The sequence below is a fragment of the Patagioenas fasciata genome, chromosome 1 (assembly GCF_037038585.1).
Source record: "Patagioenas fasciata isolate bPatFas1 chromosome 1, bPatFas1.hap1, whole genome shotgun sequence".
NCBI classification, from domain to species: domain Eukaryota; kingdom Metazoa; phylum Chordata; class Aves; order Columbiformes; family Columbidae; genus Patagioenas; species Patagioenas fasciata.
In genome coordinates, this window is record NC_092520.1 from 156,304,684 (window position 1) to 156,317,783 (window position 13,100).

Consider the following 13,100-nt stretch of genomic DNA (forward strand, 5'->3'; position numbering starts at 1 on the left):
ATTATGGACTGGAGCTGCTGCAAGAGATAAATGTTCATTTATGCCGTGTGGGCCTGTACCCATCAAACCGAAGAGCTGAGGCCATGCCCTTGTCTTAGATTTGCAGATTCCTGTCTATTGTTTTCCCAAGGACCCACAGGTCTAGAAACTGTGTGACAGGACAGTGTACTCTTGTCTTGGCCAAATTCCATCTAGGGAACTGATTTTCTGCTAATCAAAATTACTCTATGGTGAGTAGCACTTCTTAAGCCTTTGTTAATAAAAGCACATTATATTTCATGGAGAAATGAGTATATCTGCTCTTTCAAAACTCACAATCTATGGATATTTCTTTTAGGAGGAGGAACACGAAACCCTATATGCCAGCTGTGCATTTAATGGCATTCTTGGAGGATGTTTAGGCACTCAAATGATGGTTCAATATGAGAACTGAGAACACAACACAAGGAGCCATTGAATGGCAGAGTTATTATTAAGGAATATACTTTGGTTTTGTCGAAACAGTTTGAATTACCATTTTTAAGGAATAAATATTTAAATGTTGGGGCTGTGATACCATTTCCCTTGCAGTTGTCACTTTTTCTCCAGCCAGAACTGAGTAGCCATTGAAAACAGTTTAGCAAAAACAGTGGATTCAGGCTTTACAATCTCAGAATCTCTGATCTGGGATTCTTTTAGAGCCCAGAAATATTACGCTTGAATTCACATGACTGAGACAATTGAATCTTGAAAAATTCTGGAGTATTAAAGCATCGGATTGAAGCTGCAGTTTGTGATTAGCTGAAAAAAGATGCAAATATTTTGTTTGATTGAAAATTTTGGTCTAGCAGTACAAACTATTTCACCTTGAAGACAGCTGTTCCTTTGAATTACACTGATGAGACAGCACATTTATTTTGCATGCTTCTTAATGCAGAACCTGGAGCTGAGCTGTAAGGACCAGAGTTCTCACTGTCTGGGTAGTCCAGATAGAAATACTGCCCATCTTGTGTATGCCATCCACCTTACAGGGTAGTTCAGAGAATGTGACATAACTTCAAACCTCTTTGTTGCTCAGGAGTTAAATCTGTCACTAAGATGGTTGCAGAAGACCAGATAAAGCTCGATGTAAGCTCAGTTAGGACTTCATTCACCAGAAGCAAAATCCTCTCATAGCAAAGTGTCCACACAAGGCTGAAGCAGCAGAAAAACATAAAGGTAAATTTTGTCTCTAATGAACACGAAGGCAAAGTGCTAATTGACTTGATTTCATCCTGCATGTCTAGCAGAGGAGTCTCTGCTGTATTGGACTATGGTTGAAATGGCATCACTAGTGTGTTGTTCCCTGTCACCCACACAAGTCTAGTGATTCTCAATAATCATGCCTCCCAAGTAGTTGGTGAGTCACTGCTGATCTGTTTTCTGCAAAGTAGACCTCTTATTTGGTTCCCATGGTGATCAGAAGTGACAATTATTACAGACTGCTACTACAGTTCCTCAGTTGCGTATACCCACTAAAAGAAGCTCTTCTCTGGTTATAGTTCTTTGGAGTTTTGCAGTACATCATCATTGCTTCCTATTGAAAGCAATTTGAGCACTTCAGGTGAATTGGCTGTGTGGAGAACATGCTGGAGGAGGGTGACCTGTGGAGTATTTTTGTTTTGCAATGTATTTAGAAAAAGACCAAGAAAATAACAACTCCGTAAACTTTATTCATAGAGCTATGGTGTACCAGGATTGCAGGAAATCTTTTGAGGCTGGACTAAATGATTCAACCCTTGTTTTAACAACAAACGTGCACAGAAGTTAGAGTTATCATAATAGGAGCAATTTAATTTTAAATTATTTGACAATTTTTACTGTAACTCTAGGGTTTTCAAACATAGGAATACTTCCAAGACAGCAGAAAACTGCTTATGGGTGCTTAGAATGGCTGTCACCCATGTTGTGGGAACTTGTGCATATTGGGCACTTATCTGGTCATTACTAAAATACCCATAGCTGAAGATAGGATCCTGCGTGTGAAACAGATCATTCTACACCATCCAGAGGGACCTGGACAAGCTTGAGAAGTGGGCCCATGCAAACCTCATGAGGTTCAGCAAGGCCAAGTACAAGGTCCTGCACCTGGGTCGTGCCAACCCCCAGTGTCAATACAGGCTGAGGAATGAAGGGATTAAGAGCAGTCCTGCTGAGAGGGCTTGGGGGTGCTGGCGGATGAAAGATTGGACATGACCCAGCAATGTGCATTTGCAGCCCGGAAGGCCTGTTGTATCTTGGGCTGCATCAAAAGCAGCATGGCCAACAGGTCAAGGGAGGTGATTCTGCCCCTCTGCTCCACTCTGGTGAGACCCCACCTGTGTCCTGTGTCCAGCTCTGGAGCCCTCAGCACAGGAAAGACATGGACCTGCTGGAGAGGGGCCAGAGGAGGCCACAGAAATGATCAGAGGGCTGGAACAGCTCTGCTGTGAGGACAGGCTGAGAGAGCTGGGGTTGTTCAGCCTGGAGAAGAGAATATTCCGGGGAGACCTTATTGTGGCCTTTCAGTGCTTAAAAGGGGCCTATAAGAAAGATGGGGGCAGACTTTTTTTAGCAGGGCCTATTGCGATAGGACAAGGGGTAATGGTTTTAAGCTAAGAGATGGGAGATTGAGGCCAGAGAGGAGGAAGAAATTTTTACACTGAGGGTGGTGAAACCCTGGCCCAGGTTGCCCAGAGCGGTGGTAGATGCCCCATCCCTGGAGACATTCAAGGCCAGGGGCTCTGGATGGGGCTCTGAGCAACCTGATCTGGTTGAAGATGACCCTGCTCATGGCAGGGGATTGGACTAGATGACCTTTGAAGGTCCCTTCCAACCCAAACTATTCTATGGTTCTATGAAGTGAAACTCTCATTGGCTTAACTGTACTGAGAAAATCATTAGAAAGATACCATGGGATGGAGCTTGGATGAAAGGGACTTCATGTGCCAGAAAGAGAAAACATGTAGGAGAATGAGCATTATAATATTACGCAGTGAAGACAGATGCAGAAGGAGGTTAGGCACAGAAAGTGACATAAAAAAGGAAATAGCTTAATTAAGTATCTGCTCCACTTCTCTGTGATTCTAATCTCTTGAAAATAGAGCAAGAAGTAGACTGCTGCCAAATCATTTTAAGACTGAAGAGAAATGGGTATTGGCTTATCGGTTCATTCCATCCCTCAGATGTCTGAAATTGCAAACCTTTTGGGAAATAACATCTCATTTTTATTTGCTTAATGCCCAGTGTAATGAGCCCATGAACCTTTAATGTCCTTTTGGGTGTTACCAGGATATATAAATATCCTGCCTTCTCTTTCAAGATTTGTGTTGGTGTTTCCTTTGTTTATGTCTCTCTATGCAGACTGAAACTTCTAATTACTTTAGAAGTTTGCACTGTGCTTGAAAAACAATTCAGTAGGCTGGGAAAATACTCAAGATGTAAAAACAATTAACAGACATAGTACATGAAAAGATTATAGAACATGTGAAAAGGAAGCAAGAGCTTAATCTGAAAAACAGAGTAGTGTTTGAACGAAGGTTTTCTTTTAGTTATGCCATGCATTTTACTTTTCTCATATAACTAATGAATCACTGTGCAAGAGATTAGTTTGGATCACAGCACCCTTATGGGTACTCAGGGAATCAGCACTCTACTCACAGAGTTTTCTTTCTGGTCTTTGGTTCCTATGTTATAGAAGATGGCAGTAATGTGAAATACTAAATTCCATCCTTAGCCTTCATCACCCACTTTTTATGTTGGCCAAATCTCAGCGTTGTCTGCAGGATGGCCTCAGCTCTATAAAAGCTGAGCTCATTGGGTTCTTACTGTGAGGCTGTAATTCAGAGTGACATGTTAATTGGAGGCAGGTAGGTATTCAGACTTTGGAGAGACTCCACATTGCGTCACTACCAAACTCTACTTGACAGAATGCAAACAAAACACCAGATGCATAAATAAATGAAATCAGGGAGGTTATACACACCTTTCAGCTTATATCTAATATAATATTTATGGTTATATATTACTGGACACTGACTGTAACTTTGAGCTGTGAATGTGTTCCTACAGCTAGGTTTTCATTCCCCAAATGATACTGCTGTAAGCAAAAAAGCTGGAAGGATTCCCACTACCTGGCTTGTCCATAGGAGCCTTACATGCTTTTGGGAAATCACCCAACAGATTTTCTTTAAAATTAAAAGACTTAATTAGTTCTTAATGTATAAATAGTATCAACTTGAGCAAACTCCAAGTCTCTGGTTATTATAACAATGTACTACATCTTTGAAGTCTCATAAGAAAACAGTTGCCTGCTTATTTTTCCTCTTCCAAATTGTGGGTTCCTTTAATAAATAAATTATTACATTCCTTTACTCTTCTATCAAAGGAACTGCTTTGGCTCATCAGATAAAAACAAACCATTTTTGGCAGGGAATTAATTTGTAATAAGGAAACTGTGCCGGCCAGGGAAGATGGAGTTTCTATAAATTCCAAATTCTTTTTAATAGAATGAATAATGGTTGGAGAACTTACACAGTACTGTTAAAGAGTCTTTGTTCAAGACGTTACTGCTTGTATAAGCATTTCTCCTTGAGAAGCCATATATTTTCAGTGAAAAGAACCCTGAAAAACACTACTTGGAAAATAATTTTTGATTTCTGATAAGAATTTGCCAAGAGCAGCATTATATTTTTCCCTTCAAATTTCAAGAGGAAGCCAAATTATCTTGTAAAGCAGGGAGGTAAACAATCAACCTCTCCTTGCCTGCAAACAATTGCAGAAAATTCTCATTCAGAAGTACAAGAAAAAAGATAAATGGTATTGACTAGCTCTATCATAGGGACATAAATGTTCATACACTTGAAATTAATCCCAATCTCTAACAAATTAGACTAGATCAGACTAGATTTCACGTTTTCTCCTTTTGGGTATTTCCATTGAAACCTGGCATTATTCCTTCATTTTTTTCCTGTTGGCTGAAATAATCCCTGGCAAAAGTATTTCTTCTATATTTGTTCTAAGAATGTGTAATTTGTTACAATTTTCAAAACTTCTTCCACTATTTCCCGCTTTTATCTTGAATACACCTTCTGGCGTAAATCTCTGCCACAGACTAGGTTTTACTCACAGGCTCACACCTTTGCTCAGTTGAGCACTCCAAGGTGCCATTTAAGAACATTTTATCCTGAACACTTCGCTATTCAGCTGGGGTTTTTTTCAACTGCAATTGAAGCATGGGTAATCTTGTCTGGTTGTTCTCTAGAAGGAGCATTTACTGCACATGTGACTGTATCATCTTGGGATTTGGACTGGCATGGTTTTAGGAGTCTTCCATTCCTCAGTGTAGAGTCTTGAAACTTCATCTTTCCTCCTCCATGACACCTGCTTCAGATATGTCTGCGGACAAGCAGCTTTGTGCTACAAAGTTGGAAGGCACAAAATGGTGGGAAAGTGTCTCCATCATACTCCAGTTTGAGCAGTGATGTGCAAAACAAGAGTAAACATTACTAGTGAATTAGTTGGAGAGATGACTTTGTGACATTGCACAGTCTCTGGAGTGGCTTGAAATGATGACTAAAGGGGCAGGATAATAAGGAGTCAGGTTCTGTGATTCAGTATAATACATGCCTGTATTAAACATGAACAATTATAGCAATATCCCTTGTGCTGTTGTTGCGGTTGCCACAAAGGTGTTGCGGTCTTGTAATAACTTCACCTGCACAGCTCTGTAGATAGTAAGGGAAATTACTTCCAGTTGACAGTGGCTAACCATTTGACCCATAGGTTTGCTTGCCCAGGTCATGAGGTCTGGCTGATGTGCACAGAGTGTAGCTCATTATAATCTGAAAACTCCTGCTTTGCAACATGCTGTCTTTGCCACACAGGTCTGCAGAACACTTTCAAGAGTGTGAACCAGTGTGAACAGAAGCACAGAATCATAGAATGTCCTGAGTTGGAAGAGACCCACAAGGATCATCGAGTCCCACTCCTGTCCCTGCATATGACAACCCCACAGTTCACACCGTGTATCCGAGGGCATTGTCCAGTCTCTTCTTGAACACTGTCAGGCTTGGGGCCGTGACACCTCCCCGGGAGCCTGTTCCAGTGCTCCACCACCCTCTGGGGCAAGAACCTTTTCCTACAGTACAGCCTAAACTTCCCCTGGCACATCTTCCTGCCATTCTGTTGGGTCCTATCACTAGTCACCAGAGAGAAGAGATGAACACCTGCTCCTCCTCCTTGCCAAATAGTCAAAGTGGTGTGAAGAATCAGGTGGGGCAGAACGACACCTCCATTACATATTCCTTCTGTTGATGCCACTGTCTTTTTGGTGCTCCGGGTGAGGTGTGGTGGCTTCACACCTCCTGAGAGAACAACCAGATATTATCAGTGATCCTCCCCAGGCCAGCTGGACCATGCCATACCCACCCCATGGCAGCAGACCAGTGCAAACAACACTCCTGTGCTGGTCTTGCCTTCAGCTCTCTGAAGTCTTAAGTATCGCTGGGATTTGCTTTTCTGCTTCCCTCGCCTGCTTAGCAGCAAAACCCAAGTGACTGTACTGAGTTTCCTTTTATGTGTCTCCCGAACAAGCCTGCTGTGCTGGTGACAATCAAATTAATCACTGTGCCGTCAGCAGCTGCACATTGGGCTGGGATATTGGAATAAATCCTCGTCCAAAGTAGGTCAGCAAACCCTGCTCAACCTCCAGAAACTGCTTTGTTCAGAGACAGCAAATTTCTCGATATTGCTGGCAAGCTTTTTCTTCAAATGTCTTTGTGGGAATGAATTCCACAGATCTGGATGGCGATGCCAGTTCCCTGAAGCCTCAATCCTCTGGCAGAACTTAACAGAAAAGATATTCTGAACAGAGAGAGTCCCAAAGGCTTGTTTAAAAAACGCTAAAAATGCATAAGGAACCCTCTGTAAGGAACCTTGCTACACCTCTGCTGCTCTAATTTCTCTAATGTTCAATTGATTTCTCCTCAAAAACTGCAAATGTCTTGTGTTTTGTTTCACAGTATCTATAGCTATAATTTTAGCAGCTGAAAGTTTCCCTTTTTCAAAACACTGCTTTCAAATTTTGAAAAAAAAAAAATGCTGATTTCCAGGAAATTGCCCCAATTAATTAATAACTTCTACAACTTGTGGCTATTTATTTTTCACTTCAGGGTTTAGTTTTAATATATAGACTCAGATGCTAGTATTAAAATGGAGAGTTATGTCATTTTACAGAATATTTAGCAATGACAGCGCTAACAGTATTACTTGTCACTTTGCCACTGCCTATGGCAAAGTTATATTTTATGGACATAATTTAAAAATCAAATTATTTTAAATAACTTTGCTTCTTATGGAGCTTTTAGGTAAAGTCTGAAAGATAATAGAGTCTATAAAAACATTGTCTCTGGCTACTTCAGATTGTTCTCTAAGCCATAAAAATGTATGGGATATACATTACGAGATCCATGCTGTTGTCTGTTTTCAAGGAGTTTTGTTATAGCTCTGTTCTAGTCTCTGTACAGATGCTCCTATTATTCTGCAATGAGAAAAGGCAACCAGCCATTACTGGGTTGCTCTGTAGTCTTAAAAATAAGGTAGCTTAAAATAAATGTTTGCATCCTGCTGTGTTTTTATGACCTCCAGTGCACTTCGGGCACTACTAATCTTTAAATAAGATCAAAAGATTCACTCTGCCATGCTCAAAAGCCTAAAATAATTGAACATTAAGAAATTGAAGAATGCCAAAATAAAGCTTCTTGAGATATTGGTATTATGACCCATTAATTTTACAATGTGATCAAATATATATATATATTTTTACACAATGTACATGCTAAAATAGACTAATCTAATTAGATATGTATGAAAAAGTATTTTTCCCTTGAAATTTTGCAAATATTTGTTTATTAATTTTGTCTTTATTTTATCATTACTTTGGGCCAATACGTTGACCAGAAATTTGTTTCCCTGCACTGCTTGTGCAAGTTTGACAATAAAAATGTAATTTTTTCTTTCTTTCTCTCATTTTTGAACTACTTAAAGCTGCTTCTTGGTCACTCAAAGTGGTCTTATTACTGAGGGCAATATCTGCTAAGGATTGTCAGTTGCTGTCTAAAATTCAGAATATAAATGTCAAGCTTCCAGCTTGATGACTCTCTAATTATTTTGTTTCACCTTTACTATAATTTATTGGAAACTCAGAAGTTTTCATCATGTTGCTGAATGGGTTAAAATAGATGTAAAAAGAACAGTCAGGCCGGTACCATTCCTGCTTCACAAAACCTAGCGTAGGTGCATCAAGAGATCCAAGGCATCTGAAAGGAAAAGCCAGCACCTGCCTTTGAGAGAACAGTCGCTCTGTGGGAGTGAGTTGTAAAAATGTAAAGTTTTCCTAACCGCCCAGATGACAAGCCTGTAAAAACAGTTAATCACTCATTTGTTCTCTCTGTGTCTTTTAATTTTGTTGTTGTTGTTGTTAGTACTTAAAGCTTGTTACCTGTGGAAGAACGCCAAAAGTAACGCAACTGTTACTTTTCGGCAGGTTCTCTGTTTGCCTAGTTGGTTTTTATTTTTATTGTTTATTTGATTTCAGAGCTAAAAATAGACATGAGGGTCCAGGAATCAGAAACTCCAGCCTTCCTTATGCCACAGGCTTATTTCTCTTGGCTAAAATATTTAGATGGAATCCTTCAAAAACAGTTTTTAGACTTGAGTGTCCAAGCAAAGGGCTTTTGTTCTGATAACACCTCAGTACTCCTTCTCCAGGGAGAGCCAAGAGGAGTTTGCACTGGTGGCATGTTCCTGAGGTTCTTGGGACCACTGTCGAGGCTGGGTTACGTGGTGAGGAGCCCACACATGGCCAGCAGATCTTCTAGCAAGGGACTGGATCTCCCCCTCTACCCTCTCCCTCCTTTGTCCCACCTTGCTGCATCCACGTCAGCACCTGAGAAATACAGCCCCGAAGTGGTTTACATCAGCTGGAGAATAAGGATTTAGCACTTCTCATGTGTGTGACAAAGGCAGGCCAAGGGGGGGGGTTCGGAGGTGAGCAGAAAAGCAAGAGCATGTTAGTGATGTTGATGAATTGCTGTTTATTGAAATGCTGCTCCCTGCGTTTCTTCAGGGGAAATTACTCTTTTCTATGTGGAGAAACACTCAGTAGCTTAACTTCATTATAAATGCCAAAAAACAAGACTCACGTTAGCAAAACACTCTTTTTTTGTTCCCTTTAAAAGCCTCAGAACCTGTTACTGTTTGCAGTAACAGCTTGGAAATGAGATTATTTTTTTTTTAAAGGAGGCAAAAACAAATTATCTCTGATTTCATTCCCTGCTCAAATGCAACAGTATGGATCCTCTCATGAATTCTCCCACTACATTTGCAGCTCAGCTGGGGTCGGAGCAGCAGGCACAGCAAACCATGCAAGGTGACCTGCAGATCTGTGTGTGCAGGAGCCCCAAGTTGTGGACAACATATTTTCCTGGCTTGGGTGGATATCTCTGTGTGTGTGTGTTGCTTTTCCTCCATCAGTGTTAATGCCAATGGTGCCCGCTTGCTGGGTTGAACAGCTGCCAGTGCACCTGGACAGAAAGCCCTGGCAACAGCACTCTTGTGTGTTTTCTCTATGGGTTTTAGCAAAAATCCAAACACTATAAGGACCCAGAGTGAGTTTTTCACATGCTGATATCTGACTGAGTAAACAGCTATTTTTTTAGCTCTTTTAAGAGTGTCACTTTTCCCCATATTAGATGTACTTCCCAGTGGCACATGACTCTCTTCTGGGCAAATGTTAAACTCATCACTGCTCCCAAACTGGACAGATCGGACAGCTCTGTGGAGGTCCATCCTGAGAAAAAAACAACCTCTAGAGTCACAAAAATTCAGACTGAACTTTGTTTTGCTCAAGAAAATGTGTGAATTCTGTGACCAACTCTTTTTGAGAAGAAAAAGTTCAATTTGGATGAAAGGCGTGTTTACTCTCCACTGTGACTGAGGAAAGGATCAATGGTAGAGGTAAGTAAGAGGCATTTCAGTGTTTCCCTTATATCCAGCCTGGGATCACCTTGATCCTCAATTTAGCATTAGGGGTTTTCCTTCTTGCACTCACACCCTCTGGCAGGTGTCACTGCTGTAAGGGAGCCACCAGCTTTTGCTCATCTCAGGGACCTGAAGACACCTGGGGTGGTGGGGCTGAGCTTCCCTGGGGCACTGGGAGCAGCCCTATCTCCAAGGCCTTAACTTCCCGACCATGTGTATCTGCAGCCCATTCACAGAAGGGGCAAAGACAAGAGAGATCCCAGCATGCTCCCACAAGGTGTTCATTATGAGACTCATCAGACCCTAGCATGGGACCGTGGCTTGTTGAACACCAGCTGAGAAATAGGAGCCAAGACCTTTGCATGAAGTCACCCATAACGAAAAGCCTTGATGAAGCCATTACTGCCTGGAAAGATTTTCTTCCCCAGAATTATCCAGAGAATTGCTGGGAAAAATGGGAAATGTTAAACCTACAGGGGTATCTCCTGAAACCAGCACATGGAGGAAAAGTGAGAAGTTTTGCTGGGGTGTGTAGAAATCATGAACGGCCTGAGGTACTTGAAAGGGAAACATCGTATTCAGCAACCAGACCCAACTGTACCACATAACTGACAGCAAGTGATGGTGGGCACTTGTGAAGTGAATCCTCTTGGAGATCACTGTAGATGCTCAGGGCTGGTCAGCAGTAGAGTGAGAATGGTCTAGGGGCTCCTGCCTTGCCTCAGGACACTACCTGAGTGCTAAAATGCTGAAAACCAAAGAGATAGTGGGAGCTGTTGCAGGATGAGGTGGACCAAAGGCTGTCCAGATGGGGCAGAAACCCAGCTGGGAGGAGTTAGAGACCTGGGAGCCCAGAGGGGATGAAGAATCTGAAAACAAGTGCAAAAAGCCCTTGGGACAAGAAGGAAGGGTTGGACCATTTTCTCCAGTGTGTGCATATGTACGAGAGGCAAACCAGCAGCATGTTGGAACTATATTAAAGGGTGAATATTTCTACATGATGAAAACTGCATCTGACCTCAGCTGCGGAGCGTGCAGTGGTAGCAAGGTACATGTATTCATGGCTGCAGGAATGATCCCTATCCAGCTGCCTCTTGGACACAGGCATTGCTTCCTTGGTAAACCCGCACCGAAGCAAACCAGGCCCCGGCAGCTGAGGCCGAGGCGGCAGAGCCGGCGGTTCCCCAGCAGAGCGCAGCGTCGCTCCAGCAGCAGCGGCAGCTTCGGTCTGTGCTGCGGGACGCGGCTCCGGGGCCGTGCTGGGTGGGAAATGGCCCTGGGGAGCATCCACCTCCTCAAGGCAGCCGAGGAACGGCAAAGGGCGGGAATCTGACTGCACTGAGAGTGTTTAATGGAAAAGAAACAGGATCCATAGCTAAAACGAAGAGCTCTCGGTCTGCATGCAAGGGAGGTGAAATGTAAAGCAAACTTGCTCATGAAAGTCAGAGCTTCTTTTCCTTCAGGGTCACCCAGAGCATGAGAAAATTAGAATTCATTATACCATATGCTTTCTAACAGAAGATTTAGAGCTTTTAGTCCTGCAAGCAGTGTGATGTCCTCATTTCAGTGCCTCATGTGAGACACTTGGGCCTGACCATCAGAGCTGCAGGTCACCTACAAATGTAATTGAGCCCAGCTGAGGTCTGGACCACTGCTACTGGCATCAGCTGCTGTGTCCATTTAAGATCTCTAACGGAAGTAACCCAGCAAAAGGCAGTGCTGTTTAAAAGACTGGCCAGCAAAAGTCTTAGAGATCATGTGGTTAGTCAGGGGTGATTCTGAACTGGACCTGATTTAAGCCAGCTGCTGATCCCACATGCTGTGAACTGGCAAAGCTACTCTTCCCATGAGGCCAGTGAAATATATTCAGGGTACAGTCAATGTTTCCTCTACAGCCCCTATTTCCCTCTCCTCCAGAGGCTCAAATGTCAGGCAGAGGTGATTTTTTTTTCCTGTGGAGAGAAAAGCAAGAACTGTCTCTTGGGGCAGGAGGGGTCCCTTTGAAGCAACCCCACTGCCATCAGAGGTGGGTCAGCCTGAAGGGCTGTATAAGCCCTTTCCTGCTGCATGGCCCACTGGTGAGACATGCACCAGAGCCCAGCATGTCAGCAGCAGCAACAACAACAACAAAAGAGTCCTGAGGGGGACCCTGAAGACACTAATGGGTCTTAATGACCCTGCCTGGCTTCACCTGGCCCTCACCCACACCATGGGCTTGGGAGCCACTTTCAGGCCATCCCAGCGCCCCAGCCTGTTCCTGAGCTGGGCTGTTGCTGGACCCGTTTCTTGGCTGGACCCCTGGGTGCCGTGTTGCAGCTCTGGCTCTGGCCTTGTCAGCTTCTCATGGGCACCCTGGTACTGGCTGACCCCTTGCAGTGCCGTCAAGGGGCAGGTACTGGGTTTGGCCAGCCTGTGTCCCACTGATGTCTGCATGGTTGTCTCCTGTCTGGCTTCTTTGGGCTTCTCTGCTGACATTTCCCTGTTTTTTTTCAGCTCTGAAATCTCTGCACTAATTATATCTGCTGAAATATGAACCTTCTGTTGGTGGAGAAGGGACAGAAGTAATGTCATTGTCCTCTTCTTGAGCACTAGTTAGGAATTGGTCCTGTTCCAAAGTGGCACTTCCATTGTTGGGGTCTGCAGTCCTTGGTAAAACCCAGCGATGGGTCAGGCTGCGGTGTCTTGGGTGGGTGCCGGTATTTTTGTTGCTCTGTCTTACTTTGTAGTATCGCTTCCTTAGGAAATGTCCTGGCATGTCAGAGATCTTTTGAGGACCCTTCCAATCCCTAATATTTTGTGATTCTGTGAAGCAGAGGTTTCACTAATCAGTAGCAAGGTAGCAGAGCACTGAGGAAAGTAGATGTGCTTGTGAGTGCGGTGGTTTTTCGGCAGACCCTTTCTTGCCGGCTGGAAGACAGAGGGGTTATGAATCAGTGTAAACCGTTGTGCACTTGGTGCTATAGACACCTCTCCGCTATGAGTTAAAGCACGTTGCCATTTCATTTCTCAGTGAGAGTTGCTTGAGGCTCATTCTTCATTTGGGCTAGGTCTGAAAGGGCATT

General features: G+C 43.2%; 1 protein-coding gene across 3 annotated transcripts in view; it reads left to right on the forward strand.

Annotated features, from left to right (window-relative positions):
* C1H12orf75 (chromosome 1 C12orf75 homolog) overlaps nt 1-8,014 on the forward strand; it is a 28,001-nt gene extending 19,987 nt beyond the window's left edge. For all 3 annotated transcript variants that reach the window (XM_071798765.1, XM_071798758.1, XM_071798761.1), the window contains exon 8: nt 5,883-8,014. The gene's annotated coding sequence lies outside the window, so the exon portion shown is untranslated. The remainder of the gene's footprint in view (nt 1-5,882) is intronic.
* Nucleotides 8,015-13,100: the final 5,086 nt, after the last annotated feature.